At 43.7% G+C, this 15,740-nt stretch overlaps 1 protein-coding gene across 2 annotated transcripts in view; it reads right to left on the bottom strand.

Moving 5' to 3' along the window:
* EDIL3 (EGF like repeats and discoidin domains 3) overlaps window positions 1-15,740 on the bottom strand; it is a 274,356-nt gene that overhangs the window by 86,499 nt on the left and 172,117 nt on the right. The gene's annotated exons all lie outside the window — the stretch shown is intronic.

Raw genomic sequence — 15,740 nt, 5'->3', positions numbered from 1 at the left:
TTTTTCCTCCTACAGAAAAAGGCAGTAAATTAGACTTAAAATGTTAAATACTGCTTGGTATTTGTCGCGGTTTAAACCCTAGCCAGACAGCTTGTTCACTCACTCCCAGTGAGTGGTGCCGGCCTGACAGCAATCGAGGCCATCCTCCCCACCCCCTCTCCCACCCCCCCCCCCCCGGGGCTCTCCCTTTCCCCGCTCCCGGAGGAACGGGGAGGAGGATCGAAACAGTGCAACTCCTACGGGTTGAGACAAGAACAGTCCAGCAACCAATGTACACCACAAATCACCACCGCTACTACCAACTACAACAATGATAAGGGAAAATAACAAGGGAAGAGAATACAATACCACCGGCCAAGAAACGAGTCCCACCCAGAAGCCCGTGTCCTTTCGGGTAACTCCCAGTTACCCCCCACCCCGGCCATGACGTGCTGTGGTATGGAACACCTCCCTGGCTAGCCTGGGTCAGGCGCCCTGTCTCTGCTTCCTCCCAGCTTCCCCTCCTCCCTGGCAGAGCATGAGCCTCACAAAGTCCTTGGTCAGGGTAAACACCACTTAGCAATAACTGAAAACATCGGCTTCACCAGCACTGTCCCCAGGCTGGAAGTCAAAACACAGCACTGCACCAGCTACCACGAAGGAGAAACATGACTGCTACTGCTGAACCCAGGACATTATCCACCCCTTATTCCATACCATTCACATCATGCTCGAGATCCCACATTTTCAATACACCATTGCTCTCCCACATATATACATCCATATACACACAGACCAAGAGAAAAAAAATCATTTTCTTAGTGCATGGACCAATCCCTATAATGCTGCCGAGTCCATTAGGTCCATGATGTCAGGTTCCATCTCTTGTAACAATCTTTCAGGGCAGGAAAGGCTGTGTGCAGTATTGGATCATTGCCTTCTGATGCTGGTCATTCCTTTACTGTGGAACTCATCCGGTTCTATCAAAGTTCATTCTCTGTTGGGATGACGGTTGGAGGGAAGTCAGGGCTGGTCGCTGGTGACCTGGAGACATCTAGTTGATGGGCTATAAAAGTATTACACAGCAGGCAACAGCATACAATAGAGTTCACTGGCGGTTTTCCCCTAAAATCAAATCCCCTTGAGGTACACATCGGACTTCCCCATCTTCCCGCATTACCCACCAAGTATATCCAGGTCCCTAAGCAAAAGCAATCCCATGAGTGGGTTTGCCTTTACCTGAAGCAGGAGTAACCCATACTGCCTTCCCCAGCAAATTCTTCATATGCACCACGGGAACTTTGTCCCCCTCTACAATATGTAAAAGTTCTGACTGGGCTGGGCCAGCCCTGTTGGCAGATCCTCTGGTGTTGACCAACCAGGTGGCCTTTGGTAAGTGTGTATCCCAATGCTTGAAAGTCTCACCACCCATTACTCTCAGTGTAGTTTTTAACAGCCCATCATACTGTTTTTCCCAGAGGCTGGTGCGTGGTACGGTATGTGATATACCCACTCAATGCCATGCTCTTTGGCCCAAATATCTATAAGGTTATTCCGGAAAGGAGTCCCATTGTCTGACTCAATTCTCTCTGGGGTGCCGTGTCACCACAAAATCTGTTTCTCAAGGCCCAGGATAGTGTTCCGGGCAGTGGCATGGGGCACAGCGTATGTTTCCAGCCACCCGGTGGTTGCTTCCACCATGGTAAGCACATGGCACTTGCCTTGGCGGGTTGGTGGCAGTGTGATATAGTCAATCTGCCAGGCCTCCCCATATTTATACTTCAACCATCGTCCTCCATACCAAAGAGGCTTTAACCGCTTGGCTTGTTTAATTGCAGCACATGTTTCACACTCATGAATAACCTGGCCAATAGTGTCCATTGTTAAGTCCACCCCTCGGTCACGGGCCCATCTGTATGTTGCATCTCTGCCCTGATGGCCTGAAGTGTCATGGGCCCACCGGGCCAAAAATAATTCACCTTTATGTTGCCAATCTAAGTCCATCTGAGCCACTTCAATCTTAGCTGCTTTATCCGCTTGTTGGTTGTTCTGGTGTTCCTCAGTGGCCTGACTCTTGGGTACATGGGCATCTACTTGACGTACCTTCACCACCAGGTTCTGCACCTGGGCAGCAATATCTTTCCACAGTGCAGCAGCCCAGATGGGTTTACCTCTGCGTTGCCAGTTGCTCTGCTTCCATTGTTTCAACCACCCCCACAGGGCATTTGCCACCATCCATGAGTCAGTATAGAGATAAAGTACTGGCCACTTTCCTCGTTCAGCAATGTCCAGGGCCAGCTGGATGGCTTTCACCTCGGCAAACTGACTCGATTCACCCTCTCCGTCAGCAGTTTCTGCAACTTGTCGTCCAGGACTCCATACAGCTGCCTTCCATCTCCGATGCTTTCCCACAATATGGCAGGACCCATCAGTAAACAAGGCATACTGCTTTTCACTTTCTGACAGTTTATTATATGGTGGGGACTCTTCAGCACGCATCACCTCCTCCTCTGGTGACATTCCGAAATCTTTGCCCTTTAGCCAGTCCATGATGACTTCTAGAATGCCTGGACGACTGAGATTTCCTATTCGAGTTCGTTGTGTAATTAGTGCAGCCTATTTACTCCATGTAGCATCAGTTGCATGATGTGTAGAAGAGACACTGCCTTTGAACATCCAGCCCAGCTGCAGTGTACAGTACATTTTTTACATCTGGTACGGTTCAGACTGGTCCAAGGGCTACTGCATGAACTATCTCACGTTTAATTTGCTCAAAGGCTTGTTGTTGCTCAGGGCCCCATTTAAAATCATTCTTCTTCCGGGTCACATGATAGAGAGGGCTTACAATCAAACTGTAATTTGGGATGTGCATTCTCCAGAACCCCACTGCACCCAAGAAAGTTTGCGTTTCTTTCTTATTAGTTGGTGGAGATATTGCTGTTATCTTGTTGATCACATCTGTGGGGATCTGTCTACGTCCATCTTGCCATTTCATTCCCAAAAATTGAATGTCCTCTGCAGGTCCCTTGACCTTACTCCATTTTATGGCAAAACCGGCTTTCAGCAGGAGTTGGATTATTTTCCTTCCTTTCTCAAAGACTTCTTCCACTGTATCGCCCCACACAATAATGTCATCAATGTATTGCAGGTGTTCTGGCGCTTGCCCCTGTTCCAGTGAAGTCTGGATCAATCCATGGCAAATGGTAGGGCTGTGTTTCCACCCCTGGGGCAGTCGGTTCCAAGTGAACTGGACACCCCTCCAAGTAAAAGCAAACTGTGGCCTGCACTCTGCTGCCAAAGGAATTGAGAAAAATGCATTGGCAGTATCAATCGTGGCATACCACTTGGCTGCCTTTGACTCTAGTTCATACTGAAGTTCTAGCATGTCCGGTACGGCAGCACTCAATGGTGGTGTGACTTCATTCAGGCCACGATAGTCTACTGTTAGTCTCCATTCTTCATTAGACTTTCGCACTGGCCATATGGGGCTATTAAAGGGTGAGCGGGTCCTGCTGATCACCCCCTGACTCTCCAGTCTACGGATCAGCTGATGGATGGGAATCAGGGAGTCTCGGTTGGTGCCATATTGCCGCCGGTGCACTGTTGTGGTCGCAATTGGCACTTGTTGTTCTTCAACTTTCAGCAACCCCACAGCAGAGGGATCTTCCGAGAGACCAGGCAAGGTGGACAGCTGCTCAATTTCCTCAGTCTCCAAAGCAGCAATACCAAAAGCCCATTGGTACCCTTTTGGGTCTTTGAAGTATCCTCCCTTGAGGTAGTCTATGCCGAGGATGCATGGAGCCTCTGGACCAGTCACAATAGGGTGCTTTTGCCATTCCCTCCCAGTCAGGCTGATTTCAGCCTCCAGCACAGTCAACTCTTGGGATCCTCCTGTCACTCCAGAAATACAGATGGGTTTCATCCCTTGACAGCTTGATGGCATCCGGGTACACTGTGCACCGGTATCTACTAGAGCCTTATACTTCTCTGGGACTGATGTGCCAGGCTATCTGATCCACACAGTCCAGTAAATCCGATTGTCCCCTACCTCCACCTGGCTGGAGACAGGGCCCCTCTAATGGTCGTCACAGCGTTGGACACTTAAGTCGTGGTGAAAGGGATTATTCTTCATTATCACAGGAGCTGGAGTAAAATCAGCTCTTCCGCTCCATCTGGGAAACTGCTCACCAGAGACTGAAGCCATAGCTCTCATGGGATGATCAGTCTTGGCCCTTGCTCCCCTCTTCAGTTCACTCACCCGTTCCTCCAAAGCTGAAGTAGGTTTTCCATCCCACTTTGTCATGTCTTCTCCGTGATCCCGCAGGCAAAACCATAGGGTACCCCGTGGCGTATACCTCCTGTATCTCCTCTCTCGAACAATAGGACGCCTTTTGTTAATAGCTGAGACCTGTGTTGGTACACGTGAAGAGCTGGATAAATCAGATAGATCGCCCCTCAATTGTTTGAGGTCCTGGGACAGTTTTTCCACAGCTGAGATGATGGAAGGGGTGAGATTGTCTTCGAACTCTCGCAGTTTATGAACCATTTCATCCACTGTTAGGGGTACTATGTCATTCCAGGTTACTGTTGCCAATGAATGGGCATATGATGACGGTGCATTCCGTGTAAGTTTTTGCCACATGGGTCGTGTACATTCAACTTCATCTGGATCTATGGGTGTATCCCCGTTATTCAGCTTGATGTGATAGAGCATCTCTACGATGGCTGATTCCCTCAGAGACTGGATGCCTTTGTCTATAGTAGTCCACTTGGCCGAACGACTCGTAACATCGTCCTTATACGGAAACCTTTCTTTCACAGCTGCCAAGAGCCGCCTCCAAAGGCTGAGGGACTTTTTCTCTCTTGCAATTGCTTTGTCAATTCCCCCTTCTCTAGCAAGTGATCCCAGCTGCTTGGCTTCTGTACCTTCTAGTTCGTGACCATCGGCCCCATTGTCCCAGCATCGGAGCAACCAGCTGATGATGTGCTCCCCTGGTTGATGGGTAAAATCTTTTTGCACATTCTGTTGAGGTCCGAGGTCAAGAAGTTACCTCTTCTTCTTCTTCTTTGTCATATGATGATGACTCCTGATCAGATTCTAGACCGGGTGGTGAATTCATTGCTTCTTCATCTCGCTTCACCCTTCTTGCCTCTTTTTTGCTTGTTCTCTTGCGTACAGGGGCAACGGATATTGGTATGAATTGGTCCTCTGGTTTGGCTGCAGTGATTATCACTGTGGTTTGAGTAGCAACTGTACTTGTTGCTGGGGGTGGTGCAGCTGCTGTGCTTGGAGCTGGGGTAACCACGCTGTCTGTTGCAGCTGAAGTTTGAGCAGCTCCTATACTTGCCATTGGGGTAGCTGCTTTGTTCATTGCAGCCAAAGTTTGAGTAGCGACTGTACTTGTCGCTGGGGGTGGTGAAGCTGCTGTGCTTGGAGCTGGAGTAGCTGCGCTGACTGTTGCTTTGCCCTCAGATCCACCAACATTCTTTTGCTTTTGAAGGTGCTGGATGGTGTTGAACCAGGCCCTGTAAGCATAGGCCAAGCCCCAGCATGTTGCCATGATTTGTCCCTCTCTGGTATGGCCAGAATGACCACACACCTCATTTAAGTGTTTTACTAATTTTTCTGGATTTTGTAGTTGTTCAGTGGTGAAATTCCAAAGTACTGGAGGGGCCCACTGCCCTGGATACTTGCCCATACTATCCCACACACCCTGCCACTCATGGCTGTCCAGCCTCAGGGAAAATCTCTTGGTCCTCCTACATCATCTTTTGACCCCAGACAAGACCGAAACCTGACCCTTCTTAACTCTTGGAATCAGTCGTGGGCAAAACACACTCTGTATGCGTGCTAGCATGGTGATTCCCATCACCATCAGCAAACAAGTCTCAAGAGCATTAAAAGGCCATTAAAAAAATTCAAAACTCTCAAATGTAAATGGTCTGGGGGGACGACTGGGAGGGTAAAAGGATGTCTCCTTCACAGGTTGAGCACCTGAGAAGGAGAAAAAAGATGTGTAATTGCTAAGCACTTCTATTGTATACCTCCCAAAGTATAAAGGTGGTGACCACACTGGGAACATAAGCCAGATCAGTTTCATGATCAATGATTCTATTGTATTACAAGTCATTACCAGAAAGTACAATGAGACAAAAACCTTAGCCCAAGCCCCACACGTGAAAAACACTAATACAGCAAATACCGGATGGACGTAAGATACGATATACTGAAACTGTGAGATCAAGAGGAACAACGTTGAGGGCCAATAAATCAGCACTGTGACTAGTGGCTATTAATTCGGACAGTTCTGTCGTTATCTCAACCCCTCGTGCCCCATGCTGAGAGCCAAAAGAGCTGTTGTGGTTTAAACCCTAGCCAGACAGCTTGTTCACTCACTCCCAGTAAGTAGTGCTGGGCTGATAGCAATCGAGGCCCCCCCCCACCCCCCCACCCCCCCGGAGTTCTCCCCTTCCCCGCTCCCAGAGGAACGGGGAGGAGGATCGAAAGGGTGCAACTCCTACGGGTTGAGACAAGAACTGTCCAGCAACCAATGTACAACACAAATCACCACTGCTACTACCAATGACAACAATGACAAGGGAAAATAACAAGGGAAGAGAATATGATACCACCGGCCAAGAAACGAGTCCCAGCCGTGTCCTTCTGGGTAACTCCCAGTTACCCCCCACCCCGGGCATGACGTGCTGTGGTATGGAATACCTCTTTGGCTAGCCTGGGTCAGGCGCCCCGTCTCTGCTTCCTCCCTGCTTCCCCTCCTCCCTGGCAGAGCATGAGCCTCACAAAGTCCTTGGTCAGGGTAAACATCACTTAGCAGTAACCGAAAATATCAGTATCACCAGCACTGTTCCCAGGCTGGAAGTCAAAACACAGCACTGAATCAGCTACCACGAAGGAGAAACATGACTGCTACTGCTGAACCCAGGACAGTATTTCAATACACACAGAAAAACCCAAAATCTGAAAATTCTCATTGAAAGATTCAAGACTTGAACAATGTCTCTATTTTAACTGCTCATAGAATAAGAAGGTTATAAGAGTGCAAGGTAAAATACACTCCCATTTTTCAATCCAAAGAATTGATGTTCCACTGACATTAAAAGGTTTTTGAGATGACAAGGCACACATCATCATTTCCAGGGGTGGTCAAGGACTACGGATTTACTTTAGCCCTTGCTTTCCACTGCAGTATCATGGTACTGGTGACTTCCCATACTTTCAACATGTACAAACCCGTAATTTTTCCCACCAGCTGTAAAATCACAGAGAAATACAAAGGTGCAGCAAGGGACCACATGCTTGCTTCTCCCCAGCTATAGCTGTACTCTCTTTTTACCCTGCAGATTGCTCTGCATTTCTGTGACCTACCTACACACATACGAACTCATCATATACATAACTGCTCTGGGGCCATCAGCACAGAGGTAAAGGTATATAAATGCCTCTGTACCACACAAAAAAAAACCCACTTAATGTATTAGGATGTAATGAAGTAACTTGAAACAGCTTTTTCTAAAAGCCAAGCCTAGCAGAAGAGTAAGTGAGGCTTGTTTTCTTTACTGGTTTTGAAAGTGAGTGTTTGGAACATACAATACAACTTGTTTGGCTATCACACCTCAGCACAGTATCATTTACCATAGAATCACAGAGTGGTTTGAACTGGAAGGGACATGAAAGTTCATCCAGTTCCAATCCCTGCCATGGGCAGAGACACCTTCCACTAGACCAGGTTGCTCCAAGCCCCATCCAACCTGACCTTGAACACTGCCAGGGATGGGGCAGCCACAGCTTCCCTGGGCAACCTGTGCCAGAGCCTCAGCACCCTCACAGGGAAGAACTTCTGCCTAAGAGCTCATCTCAATCTCCTCTCTGTTATGTTAAAGCTACTCCCCTTGTCCTGTCCCTACAGGCCCTTGTACAAAGCCCCTCTCCAGTTTTCTTGTAGCCCCTTTAGGCACTGAGAGCTGCTCTAAGGTCTCCCTAGAGCTTTCTCTTCTCCAGGCTGTAATTTCCACAGAACTATGATGCACACACACCACTGCATTGCAGTTGGTGACACACCACAGGACTGCTGGGGCATCTCTGCATGCATCTTACTACGGACATGAGAAACCAGACAGGCACAGATTTGCTTAATTCTGTCACCACTTGCTGGTTCTATTACTTTTAATATCAGGATGGCAAATGTGAAAAAAAACATTAAGTCAAAATGGATGGTATTACAAATGCACAAAACAGTGTGTTTAATAGTGTTCATAACATCATCAAGTTTCAGTTGCCATGGGGATGTTAACTCTGAACTGACTGCTTTTGTATATCTGAACCTCAATCAAAAGTTGTGTGACAGACGTCTGTGTATGGGTGTTTGGGTGTACAAAAATGAACCTAGGAGATAGAAGATGAAATCAAATAGACACCTAGATATGGGACATGAGGGCCTATCTGGATGATTACACTCAGAAATAGGCTCCCAGTCCTTCTGTTTTCTTGTCCATTTTCAGTACATAAATTGTTTTTATCCTGTAAATTAAATGCATAGGTGCTGAGAGAGATCTGCAGCTAGCCAACATTGGTAGTGAGCCCACTGAAGTCAATGAACTTATGGCAGTTTTTGACTAGCTGAAGATCTCTCCTAATTCCTGCAGTTCAGAGGTCCTATGTGGGATTGTTTTGAGAGAATTCAGCTGCACTTTCATTATTAGTTTCTGTTCTCCCCTGCCGAGGGCTTTCAGGTATGTCATAAATATCCCCCAGGGAAATCCTCCTATGACATTAAGTAAAATTTTGGAGTATTGACCAAAAAAAAAAAAAAAAGCAAAAAGCAGAGATTTAATAGTTTTTTCAGTAGTTAGCAAATTAAGTCTTCTTATACGGTTCGAGTCACCTTACATGATGACTCTGAGACTGTATTTCACAAGGTTCATTTGGCCACTTTATACTAAACTGAGAGCTATATTAAGTAATATTAAACATTTAATCTATGATGACAGGTATTTTTGGAAGCTGATACAACAGTACCCATGAATGAGGAAATGAACTTTGACAAAATGAATGGTTTGACAGATGGTAGTTTGCTTAGAGCTCTCACTAACAGATGTCTGAATGAATGTTCTGCAAGACCTCTGTGTATTTTGGGTTTTATCATTTTATTAGCAAATAGTTATCACCTGGTGTATACTTGCTCTTTGGAAGTTAGGATGTAGAATCTGTTGATTTTTTCCTTGCCTTTTTTTTTTTGGAGAAAAAAAACCAACACTACCCAATACATTATTGATTCCTGCTTGAGGGTAAGAATAATGGAACTTACAGATTTTTACTGTAAGAGCATTTTTTGTGTTCACAGTGATTATGATTAGGTTTGTGACATTCACAGATACACAATTAACTACAGCAATATAAGGGACTGCAAACCCCCAACATGTGAGGCTGAAATGCCAGAGGTGGGACTGAAACCACAGGTGGTATGGGAGACACTTGTGTAAAAAAAAAAAAAATTAAGCCACAAATAAAAACATTCTACCCCCCCCCGAAACATTATTCCAATATATTTAGATATTAAAAAAAAAAGGAAAAAAAAAAACAAAACAAAAAAAAACCAAAACAAAACAAAAAAAAACCAAAACAAAACAAACAAAAAAACGCCAACAAAACCCCGACATTCTCAGTAATCACTAAATAAAGTACCAACATGCCTTCTGGAATAGAAACTAGAACTGAGATATTCAAACAAGTATCCTCATCACTGTGCTGTACAAATCCGCTGTATTTCAACTATATTAATGTAAACATCATATCTAAGAACACACTGATAATCTATTTATTTCTCAGGTAAATTTTTAGTGAATGCTTAAGGAAGACCCTAATGCGCTGTTTTCTCTGGATGAATGTTGTCATCACGCATGCAGCATGCCGAGTCTGTGCACATCCTCTAAGGCAATGGAGATGTCCATTCATTTCATGGGATGCCTAATATATTGGTCCCTAATTAATCACTCTGATTCCTTCTCTGGGAACAAGCTTTAAAAGAATTATACTTTTGTGGCTCTAATTGTACTTAGTAGGTCGGAGCAATCCCAAGCATGAACTACAGGCTGGGTGGAGAATGGATTGAGAGAAGCATCAAACTGTTCTATCTCAAAATATGGAGCTTCATCTGAACTGAAGCTTGTAGTTTCAGAAAAGCCAGTTAGGGAACAAATGCTAGAATTAGAATGCTCTTTTCATATAGTCTAAATAAGACTTCTAGATTTTCCATTTTGAAATCACATTTAACATTCAGAAATTGACTCCCCCAAAAGAATAAAATACGTGAAATAGACCTGGAAAGGGATTAATTATTTGAAGAGGAAAAAAACCCAAACTAAACATTGTGGACGTATTTGTATGCAATAAAAACTAGGTGGAAAAAGCTAACTACTCAACCTGAATCAAATTTATGTCACATTTTTTGAGTGTGACACTGAACTGAGCAGTCCAGCTGTTTTGTAAATGAATCCTACTCCTTCTCACAATAGTAAAATTAAATATTTGCGTGTTTTATTTAAAAAACAATCGGTAACCATACTGATGCCCCTGGAGAAATGTTTGTTGCTATGTTAATGAGCGATAGCAAAATAGCTTTTTTATTTTTCTGTTTAATAACTTACATTTCCATACAACTGTCTCCAGCAACAGTTCAGGTGCTCAGTCACAGCTCCCAGATTCGCAGTAATTAGTTCATTTTCTTAACATTTTCCAGATGTAATTTATGCTCTTGGTGGCTGTTGATTAATACTAACCTTGTAAAAACATTTCCCATGTCCAAAAGACCGCAAAGCAGTAGCAGTCACTGGCAGGCCATTAAAATTTTTCATCATCAAGTAGGGATCCTCTTCACAATCCCATCTATCATCTAGCTCTGAGGTGACTATTCTTAGGACTGTCTGGTACATTGATCACCCACCCTAGCCCAGCCTCTCCTGCAATGCGGTGTAGGAGACACTGAAACTCTGCTATGAACTCCTCCACTCCAGGCTTTGCAATGTAGGTAGTTTGTGTTACTGGTTTGATGCAAACTAACATTTAGGAATGTTTGTCTGTTGACCCAGAAACCACTGCTCTGGTATTATTTGTAGAACAAAAAGATCATACCTACTCAAAAGAATAAAGAAGCAAGACTATTATTTTATGGGACAATATTCACCCACCTTGCTCTCTCATCCCTCAACATAGCTCCTAAATATGCATCCTTTCTCCAAAATTACTACACATCTTAAATGCATGACTTGATTTAGGACTTTGTTACTGTATGCCTGTCCTCGCATTGCTAGTTATAACAAATTTTTCTATCTATCTTGTGTTCTTACACATAATATGTTATAGTGTTCTCCATGACATTTCAGTTTATGGATTTTTGGCATATTTACCATGTCTGCAGTCTTTGTGTATTACAGGAATAGTAATTGCAGTGATATAAAAGAGGATAATATATTATGGAAGCAAAAGGGAAACGAGTCATGAATAGGAGGAAAATAAGTTAAATTTTAGGTCTGGGTGGTGAAACTGGGGGCGAAGAAGAAACGTAAGGGTATAGGCATGGCTAACCTAGGTTAGAAATCACTAGAGAGAAGTAACATTTAGAAGGTCCTGCTCCTGCCAGCAGTTCAGTTTGTGCTACTGATTCTCAGTTACTATGACTTCAGATATGGTGGAGAGATAATAGAAACATCAATCCTGCCCTTGGCCATATCTATTCTAATCCATATTATCTTGACAAAATATATATGAATAGAAAAAAAATACATAAGCACAAGGAAGGAGCAGAGATGAAGTGAAATCAGAATAAAGAGAAAAAGCACATTTCCACCATAAATACGTTGTTATATACCCATAAATGAAAAATGACAAAAGGGAAAAGAGAAACCAGTCCTCTCTTAAAAAAAGAGGTTTGACAAAAAAGACCTGTTACCAGAACAAAGCAAAGGGATTATATCGAGCAACAGGCATTTTAGTTAAATCTCAGGAACAATTACGAAAAATAGAAGTGTGGGATTTTTTTCTCCTGTTTGGAAACATGAAAATTTAGTGTCACCGATAAAGTGGTAAACAGTATACATAGGTGCTAATTTTTCACAGCCAGCCTGAGGAGAAACAGAGGTCAGCAGAACTTTAAAAGGCAGATACGACTTACTCTGACGTTAATTTGCTTTCAAAAACATGGTCACTGACCCTTTAAATCACAAGGCAATTACAAGCATTGTACTGCCATTACTAATTGCATGCTGAGAGTGTAAATTTAAAATGGCAATTTCAATTTTCAGTTCACTGAGCGACTGTGGGAAAATGAAATTGAATACTAATTAGTTCAGATGTGTCAGACACCTGAAAGATTAAAGAAAAAACTCTGCATTCATTGCAAGTGAGTTATAAGCAAAGCACTCAAAACTTTCATTTGCCAAGATGCATATAAGTAAAGAAATTAGATGACAAAGAAAATTGATAATGATGGAACAAGTCAAAAATAGCTACAGACCTGTACATAATTATACTCTGTGGGACTTTGCCCATTATACACAGCTTCCTTTAGAATTTATCTCGTATTAGAAATTGTAAGAGGGCAACAAGCTGCTGCTTCAGGTTGACTGTGCTAAATGTTAATTTCCATGTCCTAAAAATTTGGAACTTTCCACTTAATCTTTGCCAAACCTTCACACCATTTTTCAGGACCCATCTTTTGGACCCGTGGCTTCATCACTCAGACCAACATGGAAAAGGTCCCATACACAATCCTCAAGTTAGGATCTAGGAACAGGCTGGTGATATGATAAAGTAAAAACTCAGGCTAGGCTATTGCTAGAGGGAACATTTCTCCCAAAAGACCAGAAGGAATGTAGCCTGGAACCTAGCACAGATCAGAGTGACTTTTTGTAACTCTGCGAATGCTTCTGAACTATCTCCCTGGCCATTACAGAAGCTGTTCAAAAATAAGATATGGGATTTCTGCTTCTCCTCTTCTCCCAGCAGAAACTGTTCCCCCATACAAAGGTCAGGCACTGTCTGTGTATTTCATGCTTGAAGAACAAGACAGCTCTCTGATGTAAGGAACTACTACGCAATGCAGAAAGTGTGAGTCTGTGCAGGTCTATATACTTGCCAAATCAAAACAGGGCTTCTGCAGAATGCTAAAAAGTGCTTTTTTCTCTAAAAGTATCATCTCCCTGAAAAATTCTAGCTTTTCTGCTCCCAGATTTTTTTAGGAATAAAAGTCTTCAGAAAATTAAAAAGAAAAAAATAAAAATCCTCTCAAGATTTAAATTTCTGGTTTTAAATTATGACAAGTATTTTTTATTTTTGCTGTGAACTGAAAAAGAAAATAAACTCAGCAAGTTTTGTGAAAATTATAGTCCAGTTTATTTTAAAAGAAAAATTAGAAGGAAAAGAAAGGACTGCTATGCGCTCAATACAAATTAATCATATCAATTAATCAGCTTCTAGAAAGTCCTTACATACTATAGCTGTCAAAACTACAGAATAACCTGCATGGGAATGGCACTTCCTAGATTAGGTCGTTAACTCCAAAAAAGAACAAAGTGTTCAAACCTAGTGCCATGGGCTGAAATTTGTGGACACATTTTCTCCAACTTGCCTTCCAGGTAAGAGCAAAGGGAAAACTTCCCTGGGAGCCAAGTCCAAGGCAAACACTGCTCTGGTCTGGGTAGAACCTGCACAGCCGCCTGATAGGTGCCTCCATGGTGCCAAGTACAAACATGGAAGCAACATACCATTAGCTATCCTCATCCAGTTCATCTCCTAGTAAAGACATGTCTAGGGGGCCAATGCTAAATGATTTTGATTTTTTTCTGCAGCTTATCTAATAATGCCCACACCCTAAAGCAGTCCAAAAGCTATTGCAACACTGACTTTTTCATTACCCATTAATGTTACATTAGCTTCCTCCTCTTGTGAAAATAATTCTGTGGAAGTCCCTTAGCATTATTCTTTCTCATTCTTTTTCCACTGTATAAATTTTGGAGAATTCCTAACCCCTCTGGTCTTTATGGAAGAAAACTGACCTAAGATACATTAGAGGGCCTTCGTGTTTTCACCCTGCAGTGAATAACAAACAGTCATACCAGTTTAATTTTTCAGAACCGACAAAATTCAGCACTTTCACCACACCAGTTTCAGAGAACTTCATCAAGCAGTGGTTTGTGCCTGCTCTCCAAAAAACAAAAATGAACACGTAACCCTGCATGCTTTCTACCCATATGTCTGGGAACTGCTTAGAAAAATTACAAACAGTATTCAGTACAAAAAACTTGAGTATGAGCAAAAAATGATGCCATGTACACAAAGGTAACTTCAAGAAGACACACCTGAGGGACATATGGACAGTTCAGCTTAGACCTCATAGACACTATGCTCAGGTACCATCTTTTCCTACTCCTGTGGCGGGAGGGAAGCACCCTCTTCACTTACTGACCATACTGGCAAAAGATGTTGACTACAATGACAAACTATGTGGGAAAACAATGCCATGCAGAGGGACCTTGACACGCTTGTAAGGTGGGCTGATGCCAACCTTATGAAGTTTAACCATGCCAAGTGCAAAGTCCTACACCTGGGTCGGGGCAATCCCAGGCACTGCCACAGGTTGGGCAGAGAAGAGATTCAGAGCAGCCCTGCGGAGAAGGACGTGGGGGTGTTGGTTGATGAGAAATTGAACATGAGCCGGCTTCAGTGTGCGCTTGCAGCCCAGAAAGCCAACTGTATCCTGGGCTGCATCAAAAGGAGCATGACCAGCAGGTTGAAGGAGGTCATCCTGCCCCTCTGCTCTCGTGAGACCTCACTTGGAGTATTGTGTGCAGTTCTGGTGTCCTCAACATAAAAAGGACATGGAACTGTTGGAACAAGTCCAGAGGAGGGCCATGAGATGATCAGGGCACTGGAGCACCTCCTGTATGAAGACAGGCTGAGAAAGTTGGGGCTGTTCATCCTGGAGAAGAGAAGGCTGCATGGAGACCTCATAGCAGCCTTCCAGTGTCTGAAGGGGGCTTATAAAGATGATGGGAAGGGACTCTTCATTAGGGACTGTAGCGATAGGACAAGGGGTAACGGGTTAAAACTTAAACAGGGGAAGTTTAGATGGGCTATAAGGAGGAAGTTCTTTACTGCGACAGTGGCGAGGCACTGGAATGGGTAGCCCAAGGAAGCTGTGAATCCTGCATCTCTGGCAGTGTTCAAGACCAGGTTGGACAGAGCCCTGGGTGACATGGTTTAGTGTGAGGTGTCTTGCCCATGGCAGGGGGTTTGGAAGTAGGTGATCTTAAGGTCCTTTCCAACCCTAACTATTCTATGATTCTAAGCATCTAACATCTGAAAATGCCAAAGCTTAGCCCAATTCACATAACATGAGAAGAAAACACCATAAACATAAAAAGCTGCAACAATCACTAGATAAATCATTATCATCATTTTAATAAAGGCATAGGATTTCATATTCACTGCTTCAGGACTTTAACTGAAGTCATTTGCTAGGTGCAGAGAAATCCAGTCCAGAACAGAAGCACTGCCATTTAAATCATTCTAGCCATAACATCCTTGAGTGGGAAAAAACCCACATATTTTCAGCCCCATGGATGAAGCTGAACTAATAGCTATTTCAACTTTAATGAAAACAGTTCTTGTTACTTACAGCATGATGCACACAACGCTTAACCTGTGTGCCCAGAGCAGGTCTGCAGAGACAACAAATTATTCCTCT

The sequence above is a fragment of the Pezoporus occidentalis genome, unplaced genomic scaffold (genome assembly GCF_034315485.1).
Source record: "Pezoporus occidentalis ecotype Australia unplaced genomic scaffold, CSIRO_AGI_Poc_V1 ctg218, whole genome shotgun sequence".
Lineage (NCBI taxonomy): Eukaryota > Metazoa > Chordata > Aves > Psittaciformes > Psittacidae > Pezoporus > Pezoporus occidentalis.
This window is presented reverse-complemented; position numbering and strand designations above follow the sequence as displayed.